The following is a 13614-nucleotide window of genomic DNA, read 5'->3' as shown; positions in this document are numbered from 1 at the left end:
CTTTGGAGCCAGTCTGACACCTGAATTTCCGGGCTGTGGCAGTTCCTGCCTGTCCATTCCACTGCTTTCCCAGCAACAGGACTGGCACAGGACCTTTTTACTGTCCAGCTTTTTAAATTTCAGTGTAAGTTTTTGTCTAGCATCTATGATTCTGCTAAAACAAATCAGGCACCATTAGTTGATAATATTGTCTCAATTCAAATTTACATCAAACACCTAAATGGGAGAGGTAAAAAGTGACCTCTACCCAAAAGAAAATTAGAATAACTACTAATAATTTTCATTTGCTGACTATATGCCAAATCTCATCTCAATTCTTCCTCACACAACACTGTGAGACAGTACTATTACATGCCTCATTTTATAAATGAAGAAATTGAGGTTTGAAGAAGTTACTATCAAATCTAAGATTACTCAGTCCACCAAATTTGTGTTCGGATCCATAATATCTGATCCCACAGTCTGTGCATATAACTACTGTACTATATTGCTGCTCAAGATATATTGCTGAATGTGCGTGCTCTCAGGGGCATCTGGGGTGGCGCTAGTAGTAAAGAACCCACCAGCTAATGCAGGAGCCACAAAGGCATAAAAGAGATGCAGGTTTGATCCATGGGTTGAGAAGATCCCCTGGAGGAGTATCAGATCTGGGAAACTATTCTGAGCAGAACCAATGATATAAGGTCTTTAATGGATTCCAAAATGATAATAGAAGCTAATTATCAGCATGTCTCCTGAATTAGCCACAAGACAAGTTTTGGATATTATAGAAATAGAAGTCTTTGTTAAATAAAGGATACGTTTAAGAAACATCTGCTGGATATGTAGGAAAATTAATCACATAAATTAGTAAATTATATTAGTTAAGGTAAATGACTTCAGTTGTTATAGCACAAGGAACATTTATTACTCCCAGTTCAATGTGGTTGGTAGATGGGCTCTGCTCCACACAGTCATTCAGGGCAGGATCTGGACTAGGGGTGGGGTGAGCAGGACATTCATTTCAGGTACAAAATTGAAGGGAGTCACTCAGTAATCAAGAGAAAAAATATTTTAATGCCGTATTTTGGAAAAAATCAAAATTAATGCAAAAATACTCATGATGAATAAAGTATTAAAATTTTAAATTAAGACAGGAGCCAACAGAGCTGGGATAACAGTGAGGTGATTCAGACTATGTCATGTTGGCTAATTAAAGGCAGATTTTTTAAAATCCAACTAAAAGTAGAATGACCTTTTACTCAGAAAATAGAGCATGAGCAAAACAAAAACATGCATTATTGCTCCCTCCTGTCATGCCTAGATCCATGGTAAAGGGAAAAAATATCCCCAGGTCAGTGGGGGAGCAAACACTGCATTTCCCCATCACTCCAGGCAAGAGATGGAGCACAAGAATGCAGGCTGGACTGAGCTTTGCTTTGGCAACCAGAGGACCCCAAGGAACTGGGGTTTGCTGCTCAAGACTGGGCGGAACAACTCCTTCACTAACAGGCTTTAGTTGGTGGCTGCCCTGACAAATAGCTCCAAAGAGCCTTTGGTTAAGGTAGTTATTATTTTCACATGCAAGCAAGATACCCAATAACCATCTTAAATCATATTGCTGAGGTATCAAGCATTATCTTACATTTTGAATAATATTTATACCCAAATATAAACTCTTAAGGGGCTTCCCAGGTAGTGTTAGTGGTAAAGAACTCTCCTGCCAATGCAGAAGAAATAAGAGACGGGAGTTCAATCCCTGGGTTGGAAAGATCCCCTGGAGAAGGAAATGTCAGCCCATTCCAATATTCTTGTATTGAGAATCCCCATGGACAGAGGAGCCTGACGGGCTACTGTCCATAGGGTTGCAAGGAGTCGGACATGACTGAAGCATGACTTAGCATGCACACATAAACTCTTAAACTACACACAAGTCATTATCCTCCTTTTGGAACCAACTTTGTATTTTAATATTCTCCCCAATTTAATATTTTAAAATTACCTGTACCTTAACATCTCTGAAATCAAGATGTCTTATAATCAACATCTTTTAAGTATAGCATTTCATTTTTTTCTTTAAAGCTGTTATTAAAGTAATGGTATGTCTTTCCATCAATGGCAATTTAGAATCAAGAAAGTGTAGTATTTCTATGAAATATGATAGATAGCTTTATAATCTTAACATATTAATAAGTCATACAAAATTATAATAAATGTAGTAATACCTTGAGAGATAAACAGGCAAAGAACATGAACTTCCCATTCGCATAAGAAAAATATAACTAACCAGAAAATATAAAGAACTTTAGTAGTGCTTAAGTAAGTACAAACTAAACAAAAAGGAAACTACATTTCTCTCTTTCATATTAGCAAAGAATAATTTTTTTAAAATCCAGTGCTAAAAAACAGTGAAATAGAATGGGCACTACCATCAAATTTTGGTGAGTATATTGGTACAAAAGTTCTGGAAAGCAATTTGGCTAGCTATATATGTTAAAATTCTTAGTGTTCACACCTTATTTATTATTTTATAAATGTATTACATGAGAACAATCAGAAATAAGTCAAATTTTATTCACAAAGACAGTAAATGGAAAAGTCAAGATTCTAAATGTACACATTATATTTCAGTTGTGTAAGGAATTCGGAAAAAAAATAAGATACCTATTTACGTGTACTTTACAAGTAGATGCATATTATGTTAATAACCAGAAAGAAATTTAAGAGTTGAAAGGAAAGACAATGACCATAGAATATTTTGACAGAATTTTTATTTCTTCCCAACGGAAAAGTAGGAAAATTTCTTACCACAAAGTTTGTCCTTGTTTAAGACTTACCACCCAAAATTACACATCTGGGGGCTTCTGAACATGTATGCAGTATGGTTTTTCAATAGGTGACTTAAAATCTCAATTCTTGAATTTTAAATTTTTAGGAAAATTGTTTTGAAGCTTGCTATTGTAATTATTTGACTCTTTTTTTTCACACACTGGCAGGTCATTGGTTAAACGTATCCTGTTAAGCATCATCTTCCTGGATGAGGATGTTTTCAGTGTCTGCACTAAAGATGTTATTAGTCAGCTTTTTATTATCTCTTGCAAATAATAGTCAGATAGAGCACCTGTATTGTAAATGTTTATTTATCAAAAAACCCAACAGAAACTATATGCTGCTAATTATCAGCTGTGTAATAAGAATATTGCAAGATTTCCTTTTAATAGGACTCTTAAGTCCAATTCAATATTACCTACGCTCAGAAGAATCTCCCAGAGGTCTCTGGCTGTTTTCTATTCTCCCCACCTCTAAGCCTCATCTCGAATCTTGAAATTTTAGTGTTGCTTACATATTCTTTAAGAAACAACAAAATACAGCATGCCTTGACTTGTTCCTTTGATATCAGAAAAAATAATTAGTTAAAACTGTTATCAGGTTTATATACTATATAACTTCTTTATTTCAATAACTTTCAATAACGGAGGTTATTGAAATATATATATATTTTATATATATAAATTTATATATATATAAAATATATATAAAATATAGTATAACTATATTTATTTTTTCATTTATTCATACTTTTGATATTTTACTTAGGTATGCTGATATAATGCATATCATTGAGGTGCTCAAGTATCTTGCATGCTAGTTAGGGGTGGTAAGGTTGTGGGGCAGTTAGATTATCAGTAATTATAGTTGAAAGTGAAGAGTATCACTGATTCTTTCACCCAATATAAGTTTATTAAGTGCGTGCCATTGGCCAGAGAGAGTTCTGGGCATTGAGATGAAGTGAGGCATAAGGCATAGGCTTTGCTCCCTGAATAGGATGGTAACTGGACTCTGAGAGCATGAAGACAGGTAGACTTCCAGTAGTTGTTAATCCGCAATACTCTCAGTTTCTTTCTCCTCACCACTTATTTCTAAACTCTAGCCAAGTGGGTTTCTCTTGATTTGTTTTAATGCTCTCCTTGTAATTTTGATACATAGTCAAGTTTGGGAACCACTATAATGACTAAAGTCATAATGATCTCATTCAAAAGCAGATGAAATTATTAAAAGGCATCAGAAAACGTTTCCTTGAATCATCTTGTTTCCATAACATCTTGCTGCTGTTAGAATTTTGTTTTGGAATGTAAAATCATTAATGGTTTTGTCCCTAATTCTGTCCAACTATATAGATAAGACTCTTCTGTGCTCCTCCAGATGATTCTTGGCTTTTGTAAGTTATTGAATTAATAGTCAGCTGAAGTTATTTCTTCTGTTCTCATTTGAAATTATCTTCTTATAAAAATGATGCTGCAATTTAGTGTCTTGTTCATCTGCTTGGTACAGGCCTATGACTCTTTTATAGTTTCACAAATGTGTCATGTTTTCTTGCCTCTGGGCCCTTGAACATGCTATTCCATTTCCCACTTATTGGCTTATTTTTATTCAGAAATCAAGTGTGAAAACTAATTAATTTTTATGCATATATGATATCAAAAGATATAACTTCCATGCATCCTATCATGGCAAGATTTACTGAGGATGGATAAATCTGGATTGAGAATGACAAGACTTGAGAAAGAGCTAGCTAAGGAACAGCAGCCAAGGGAAGGAAGTCCCAGAATGATGTTGGGCAAAAGGATGCAGAAATCCAGAGTGCAGAACTCTAGGGGAAAGAAAAGAGCCCCTGAGAAAGAACATAGACAAACATTTAGCAAATATGATGGAATCATTAGTCACATAGGAAACTGTGCAAATGATAAAAGAAAGTGAAACAGAAGGTTTTTAATATGGAAAAAATATAATTCTTGCATATGCTGTCTCAGCAGTGAATAACAGTTGCATCATCTTTGCAATATGTCTAGTATTTCTTTTACTGTTGTGATATGACTTTATTGAGACAGGGGGAGAAGAGAGCTGAGTGTGTGAGTAGTGGTGTTTTAATGACATTAAATCCTCTATCAATGCAAAAAGTCAATAGGGGAGATAAACCAAACAATAGACATATGGAAAAGTAAGATGGAAAAAGTGCCAGCAGAAATGCCTATGAGAATTCAATTGTTGCTTAAGTCAGGTATGGGTGAGGATGTGTACAAGAGACTGCACTGCTGTTGTTTTCTATCAAAGTCTTTTAAGTATTTTTGTTATCACTGTGCTTGAAAAGTGCCTATATTCCTTGATTAAAAAATCAAATCAACATGTACATATAGTAAGCAACTACTACACGCCTGGTGAAGTGCTGAACTCTGTAAATGATATAAGGAAGGCTAGAAAAAACATTCTGACCCTTCCGGACCCTAAGAAGCCTTGGAGGAGATGAGCTACTACTCATATCTAAAACAAAGAGTACAAATGAACTTATCTACAAAACAGTAATAGAGTTACTGATGTAGAAAACAAACATATAGCTATCAGGTTGCAAGGAGGGGGGCAATAAAGTGGGCGATTGGGACTGACATATACACAAACTACATATATAAAATAGTTAACTTCTGAGGACCTACTGTATAGCACAGATAGCACAGGGAACTCTACTCAATACTCTCTAATGGCCTAAAGTCTCACCAATAGCAAGACTATATTGAAGAATTAGCCAGACTTTGCATTTTTTGGAGAAGGAAATGGCAATCCACTCCAGTATTCTTGCCTGGAGAATCCCATGGACAGAGGAGCCTGGCAGGCTACAGTCCATGGGGTCACAAAGAGTTGGACACTATTGAGTGACTAACACACACACTGCATTTGTAATGAAATGGCTGCTTTTCAATCTTCAATCTTAGCTCCTTAAAAAAGTTCTTAAGTGCTTCCTTTCTACCAGGCGCTTTGTTCTTATGAGCACCGAGTTCATGTTCCCCTTTGCCCAATAACTGTATTAAAGGATGCTGCAGAGATGACTGAAGAAGGACAAGCAAGTAAGAAAATCAGAACCACAGCGTCAGAAGAATGGAGACAAAGACGAAAAGAGAGCACAAATGTTGTTTGTCAGGACTTCGGGGGCAGTTTCACATATGCATTTCTTGCCAACGTTGTATATTTTACTTGGACATCCTGTCACTTCCTCTGTACCCTTTGTGACAGATCTATTTGTTAAAAAGGTTAAAATCCCAGAGGAAGTTGTTTATGTGGCATGTTCCATGGCAAGAGATTTATCTTCTGGTCCTCTGAGAAATGTTAAGTTACAGCATTCAATTAAGCCTTTTCAAGTTAAAGAAAAAAGAAAGTGAAGTCGCTCAGTCATGTCCAACTGTTTGCGACTCCATGGACTGTAACCAGGCTCCTCCGTCCACGGGATTTTCCAGGCAAGAGTACTGGAGTGGGTTTCCATTTCCTTCTCCAAGGGATCTTCCCGACCCAGGGACTGAAGCTGGATCTCCCACATTGTAGGCAGATGCTTTACCGTCTGAGTCACCAGGGAAAATACAAGCCTATTCAAGTTAGAGGGTGTCAAATGTTCTTGAATAAAGAAAAAAACAAATCTGGGCAGGGGAAGGTGTATCTCAGAGATCCACCATTACACATACCCTGTAAGAATTTTTTCCCAAAGTTAACAAAACCAACAGTCTCAGAACCTGAGAACTGTCTGCCTTTTAGACTAACAGATTTTAAAGGTAATGCACATCTATTAGATTTTTTAACTTTTTATTTTGTATTGAGGTATAGCTGATTAACAAACATGTGATAGTTTCAGGTGAACAGCGAAGAAATTCAGCCATACATATACATTCCCAGGTGGCGCTAGTCGTAAAGAATCCATCTGCCAATTGATGAAAAGTAAGAGACTCAGGTTTGATCCCTGGGTCGGAAAGATCCCCTGAAGGAGGGCATGGTAACCCACTCCAGTATTCATGCCTGGAGAATCCCATGGACAGAGGAGCCTGGCGGGCTACAGTCCAAAGGGTCACAAAGAGTTGAACATGACTGGGCAGCTTAGCACCGCATGACTAGTATATTTTAGTTAGCACAGTATTTTAAAGGTTCATTCATGTTTAGTATATGTTAGAATGTCCTTTCTTTTTAAGGCTGGATAATAATCCATATTATGTATATACCACATTTGTTTATCCATTCATTTTTGGGGATGAATAAAGAATATTTTTATCAATTACCGTTTGAATTTTGTCTCCCCTTGGTGTCTGTGGCAGACTGGGAGATGATAATTTTAAGGTCCTTCTTCTATAGTGGAGAGTTGCTAGACCGCATCGCCCAGATAGAGATTACATTTCCTGGCCCCGTTTACGTCAAAGTGGGCCTCATGACTAGTTATTGTCAACAATGTGGGAGGAAGTGATACGTCACTTCTGAACTGATCCTCTAAACACCTGCTGGCAACTTTAAAACCACGAGAAGGCAGGGCCCCAGGGAGAAATAGCCTGAGTTACCACCTTGAGGAAAGCCTCCCCGAAGAGCCCTCCTGTCTAGAATCAAATCACATGGGATTTTATTAAGCCTCTGTGTCAAGCCTCTGTGATTTAGGGGCTCTTATTCAACTCAAATGGCTTTCTTGGTGGCTCAGTGGTAAAGAACCCACCTGCCAATGCAGGAGACGGGTCAGGAAGATTTACTGGAGAAGGAAACGGCTACCTACTCCAGTATTCTTGCCTGGGAAATCCCGTGCACAGAGGGTCCTGGCAGGCTACTGTCCATGGGTTGCAAAAGAGTCAGACACAGCGTAGTGACTCAATAACATGCAACCCTAACACAGCTTTTAAGACTCACTTACTTCAAGTTTCTTTTCCTGCCTTTCCAGCTCTTCTTTCCTATTGTCCACGGAGGACTTTTACCCTCTGCCTTAACTCTTGCTTTTCAGCTGCGAGGTCACATTTCACTTTCTTTTTTTCATGGAAGGGCATTAAAGTTTAAATATGGCAATGTATACATGTCAGTCCCAAACTCACGCCGCTTTGCCGTAGTGCCTCTGTCAATCCTCTCCTACCTAAGTGCTCTGCTATGATTTAATTAGGCAGAGACAGACCAAGCAGTATGTCAGGCCAGCTGAAAGCTGGAATGCTAGTCTATAAGAGGTGCTTAAAGTTGATTGAAAATTTTGTTTATAGTGATAATTTTTTAAGGACAACCCTGCACTAGCTGGAATGAGGGCTGAGACCTTCATGGCATCTGCTTCAGTAACAGCAGGTGGTCTCTAAGCTGCCTTAGGAAACAGGTGGGTTGTGGGTAATGCAGGGCTGGGTGTTTGCTGAGTGGTGATTAGCACCCAGCTCCTCTATACAAATATGGAGCAAATATGAGAAAATACCAGTTACGGGGGTAGATAGTTAGACAACTCATGTTCCCCACGTATCTTAGTCTGGCCGTGAGTTCAGGCCAGCAGTTTTTCTTTCTCTTTCTGAACTACTATATTTAATTCCAAATGGATCTGCCAGTCATTCTCCCTGCCATCATGCTATCTTTGCCTTAAAACTCTGAGGTTGCAAATTGCCTATGGTCAAACTCCTTTGAATGGATCTGATACACCATGCACTGGGAAGACAGCAGGAGAGAAAAACCATTTAAATAGTTCAGGCTATCAGTGCAAATTTGTTGTCTGATGTGAGGAGCTCAAATCAGGTGCTCTGTGATAACCTAGAGGGATGGGATGGGCTAGGAGGTAGGAGGGAGGTTCAATAGGGAAGGGACGTACATATACATATGACTGATTCATGTTGATATATTACAGAAACCAACACAAAATTGCTTACTGTAAAGCAATTATCATCCAATTAAAAATAAATAAATTTAAATAAATAGTGCAGGCTATGATGCTACCATCCCAAATCATGAGCTCATACCAAAAGATGAGGAGATGCAGAAGACATGAGTGTGCTATGCCTGGCTGTTTCTCATCTCTGAATCTTTACTTAGATTGTCCCTTCTTCCAGAATTCCAGAAGACTATACACTCATCTTGTAAGTCTTAGTCCAAGAGATATCCTTTTTGTGAAATCTTTTCTGACAAATCTCCTCATACTCCCCGCTACCTCCACTCCCTCATTATCAGTTCTTTTCTGTCTTTTCTCCCTTTCCATATCCAGGCAGTGGTTGAAGTATAAAAGCTTAGATTTTTCCAGCACTTAATCAGGTCCCATGGCAGTGTGAAAATAGTCACTGTTGTTGTTTTAAGGGAAGTTATATACATCCTGGTTACAATGAGGGGCACTGGGGCTCTATGGTTTATGCTATGTGCACACATGTTTAGTAATTGCTCCCCACTGGACCCCAAGACTGCCAGCATGTGGAGAACAGACCTGTCCTGTGACCTAAACATAAGAGTTTGAATGTTTCCTTTGGGCAGAGGAATGCCCATTTATCTTTTCCTCTTCCTGAATCCCCTTCTTCATCTGGGTGCAATCAATCATCTTTTTGTTGAAAATAAATAAACTAAATGCCTTACAGGGAGTTTACTTTGCAATTGAAGTAAAGATAGAGGAAGATTATTCTTTCTGTCCACATTTTGACAGGAAATCTCTGCCTTTCCAAACGTGACCCAAAGACCTACTAACCTGAAAGTGGTTGGTTTGAACTTGAGCCAAAATAATTACTTAAAAAATATCTTTACATCACCACCTGCTGCTGTTGCTACTGTTTAATTAATAGTCTCCAGGTGACAGGCCAGAAAGATTGGACCAATAAGCACAAACAATTGAAATTAATAACAATCTTGAGATGCATGAGTTTTATTCCACTAAATGCTCATTATAAAGCTATGGTTTTGAAGTTTTATAAGCAAAGAAGACAGCTGTGAATAAAGCCTCTGTGTGGACTCTACTTACCTTGAGTTCTACCACCAGCTCTGAATTTCCAGCTACACTTCCTTGTTATTAAACAACAGTGTACCTTAAACATAGATTTGGTACTAAAAAGAGATGCTTACTCCCCTGTTTAAGAGTTTTTGCTTTAGGGGAGTTTTTTTTATTTGTTTTTGTTTGTTGTGGAAGTGGTCAGACACTGAAGTAGCATGGCTAAATGGTTCTTTCTTTTTTAAAAGACTTTACTTTTTAAAAATAGAATTGGAAGAAGAGTATAGAGATTTCCCATATATCCCCTATACTTGCACATGCATTGCCCCCACCATTATCAGCATCCACCATCAGTGATCAACCCAGGTCTCCTGGACTGCAGGCTCAATCTCTAGGTCAGGAAGATTGCTTGGAGAAGGAAATGGCAACACAATCAAATATTCTTGCATGGAAAATCCCATGGACAGAGGATCCTGGCAGGGTAAAGTCCATGGAGTAACAAAAGAGTCAGGGATGACGTAGCAACTAAACAACAACAAGATATATTATTATGCATTCATCCAAACCCATTGAATGTACAACATCAAGAGTGAGCCCTTAGGACTTTGGATAATTATGAGATGTCAATATAGTAATAACCTCATCTGAGGTTAAAAATGTGCCATTCTGATGGGGGATGTTGATAATGGACATGTCAATCTTCAGTTCCAGGGTTGATGTGTTCCTATTCCTTTGAGGCCAATTCTGGGAATTGTGACAGTTTATTTAATGGCTACGGTCTGGTCATCATGTAGTTAACTTCTACATGGTAGGAGTTTCAGTATCTATAAGAAAACTCACAGGACATGGCTTAGAATATTATCTATAGTCCTTGAGAAGGAACTAAAGATTCTTGACTATGCTTAATGACTAAACTGGGCTTCCCTAGTGGCTCAGACAGTAAAGAATCTGCCTGCAATGCAGGAGACCCTAGTTCAATCGCAGGGTCAGGAAGATCCTCTGGAAAAGGGAATGGCTACCTACTCTGGTATTCCTGCCTGGAGAATTCTATGAACAGAGGAGTATAATGGGCTATGAGGTCACAAAGAGTTGGATGTGACTGAGTGACTACCACTTTCACTGTCCTTCACTTTCAATGACTCAACTATTATTATTTAGTCTTATTGGACTGTTTGCCTTTGTTTTTGCATTTTCTCATTTCTTTGATTTAAGGTTTTCCCACAGTCAGGCAGAGGACATAGTGGGAAAGGACCATAGGGTCTTACTGTTTCACTATGACTATCCCTTGGCAGGATTTTGTGTGGACATAAGTTTTCAACATCACTTTGCCAAAAAAGGTCCTTATAGTCAAAGCTGTGGTTTTTCCAGCAGTCATGTAAAGATGTGAGAGTTGGACAGTAAAGAAGGCTGAGTACCAAAGAATTGATGCTTTCAAATTGTGGTGCTGGAGAGCACTCTTGAGAGTCCCTTGGACAGCAAGGAGATCAAACCAGTCAATCCTAAAGGAAATCATCCCTGAATATTCATTGGGGGGACTGGTGTCCAAGCTGAAGTTCCAATACTTTGGCCACCTGATGCAAAGAGCCAACTCATTGGAAAAGACCCTGATGTTGGGAAAGACTGAAGGCAAAGAGACAAGAGGGCAGCAAATGATGAGATGGACAGCATCACTGACTCAATGGACAAGAAGTGGAGCAAGCTCTGGGAGATATCGAAGGACAGGGGAGCCTGGCATGCTGCAGTCTGTGGAGTCACAGAGTCAGACATGACTTAGTGACTGAACAACAATGAACAAAATTTTCAACTCATTTAAGAAAATACCTAGGAGAGTGATTGCTGGGTCGTATGGTAAGAGTATATTTAATTTTGTAAGAAACTCCAAAATTGTCTTCCAAAGTGGCTGTGCTATTTTGTATTCCCCCCGGTAATATATGAGAGCTCCCGTGGCTCCACATCCTTGCTGTATCCTGGTAGCTAGACATGATGTACCAGGTGAGAGGAAATGCTGTCAAAGCACCATTCACAGTATGGTGGTGAGGTGTGGGGGAAAGGGAAGTGTTCTAAAGTCGCTGACTAGGTCTCAGTCTTTTAATGAGCCTGTGCCTCTAGAGTGGGAACTTCAGAAGTGTTTGTCATTTTTCCCTCCCTGCCTTAGGCCAGACAGAATGACTAGAACAGGTTGGGGTTGAGTATTTTCCTATATTTACATGGAAGGCTAGAGGTGACTGTAATTAGATAATGTTCTTCCCTCAGATCAGTTCAACTCTGATAATACCCCAGCAGGTTAGGCTCTGGTTAACTAGTTTCCCCTGAGAAGTTCATAATGCAGATAACTTTTACAGTTAAAGGCAAAAAACCTAAGACCACATTTATTCTCAAGCCTTAGTTTATGCTGGAAAATCAAAGGTTGAAGTGTGTTATTTAATTGTTGTTTAGTCGCTAAATTGTGTCCAACCCTTTTTCAATCCCATGGACTGTAGCCCACCAGGCTCCTCTATCCATGGGATTCTCCAAGGAAGAATACTGGAGTGGATTGCCATCTTCTCCTCCAGGGGATCTTCCCCATCCAGGGATCGAACCTGAGTCTCCTGCATTGTAGGCGGATTCTTTACCACTGAGCCACCTGGGAAGCTACATTATTTGATTAGAAAATCTCGTAATTTGTGTTTGTTTTCCCTGGTGGCTCAGACGGTAAAGCGTCTGTTTACAATGCAGCAGACCTGAGTTTGATCACTGGGTCAGGAAGATTCCCTGGAGAAGGAAATGGCAACCCACTCCAGTACTCTTGCCTAGAAAATCCCATGGACGGAGGAGCCTGGTGTCCATGGGGCTACAAAGAGTCAGACATGACTGAGCGACTTCACTTTCTTTCCTCCTAACACTGGTTTAATTACTCCTGGCCCCAACATAGCAGAGCCACATTTTTCAGTGGGAGAAGATATTAAACTGATAAGAACAGAAACTACACTTGATTCTAGCCAAAATACCAAGAAGTGATGGGAAAGGATTTTAATTTCCTCTTTGTGGTTCATAAAACAGTCCACTTACCCCTGGTGGAATTTTTTCTCCCTCACTGACAAGGTAGCCACAAAATTTCCTTCCTCAAAATCTTTAGTTAGTAAATAGTGCAATATGGAGCTTGTAGCTGGAAAGTGGAAAGGGAATTGCCCACTGCTTTGCCCTGCCGTCTTAGGAGTAAGCCTGCACCTCAGCTCTGAGATTTCACAGGCATGGAGGGACTCTCTGCTTCTTCCATCCAGAGCTTCTCCTCTTTTCTCCTCAAAATTGCCTCAATGAGGTGACTGACTCCCTCAGTCAATGACTGGAGATGAAGCTTGAAGAGCAAGTATGCCCAGAGCAAATGCTTTTTGTTCTTACCCCTAGGTGTAAACGCTTAAAAACAGATTTGTAATCAGAACAATGAGGAAGTAGGAGAAAGCTGGCTAGTGTGGGGAAAGGGAAATGGGGCTTTCCCACCAAGAAGATTCTGAAATATGGACTGGGGGAGGGGAGAGGACTTACAGTGGCTTCCTCACAATTTAACCCAGTCTCACCTTTCACTAACACTGAGAAAGTACTTGACAGACAACTTGGGTGTCTCCCAAACAACTCCACCAATGAGACTCTTCCTCCCTTCTTGTCTCCATTGCTCATCCATGGATTGCTCTTCCCTGCCTAGAAAGGCAGTGAATTCCTGGATCTTGTTGACTACTGAGGGAAGAAAAGAATCCAGGACATTCAGCTGCTGCTAAGAAAGGTCATTCCTTTGTTTCAGCAGCTGGTTTCATTTTGTGCTTTCTGAGAAAATGCCATGTGTAGAAGAAATGATCCCTATATTTACCCTGAAATAGAGCATTGTGTGGAATAGTTGACAGTATGAGGGCTTTCTGTGCCATTCTTGACTTCCATTGGCTGAA

At 39.3% G+C, this 13614-nt stretch overlaps 1 pseudogene; it reads right to left on the bottom strand.

Moving 5' to 3' along the window:
• Window positions 1–12488: 12488 nt before the first annotated feature.
• LOC138987366 (U2 spliceosomal RNA) lies at window positions 12489–12695 on the bottom strand (annotated as a pseudogene).
• Window positions 12696–13614: the final 919 nt, after the last annotated feature.

The sequence above is a fragment of the Bos mutus genome, chromosome 3, assembly GCF_027580195.1.
Source record: "Bos mutus isolate GX-2022 chromosome 3, NWIPB_WYAK_1.1, whole genome shotgun sequence".
Classification (NCBI taxonomy): domain Eukaryota; kingdom Metazoa; phylum Chordata; class Mammalia; order Artiodactyla; family Bovidae; genus Bos; species Bos mutus.
Note: the sequence above shows the minus strand (reverse complement) of the source record. Positions and strands in the feature narration are given on the sequence as shown.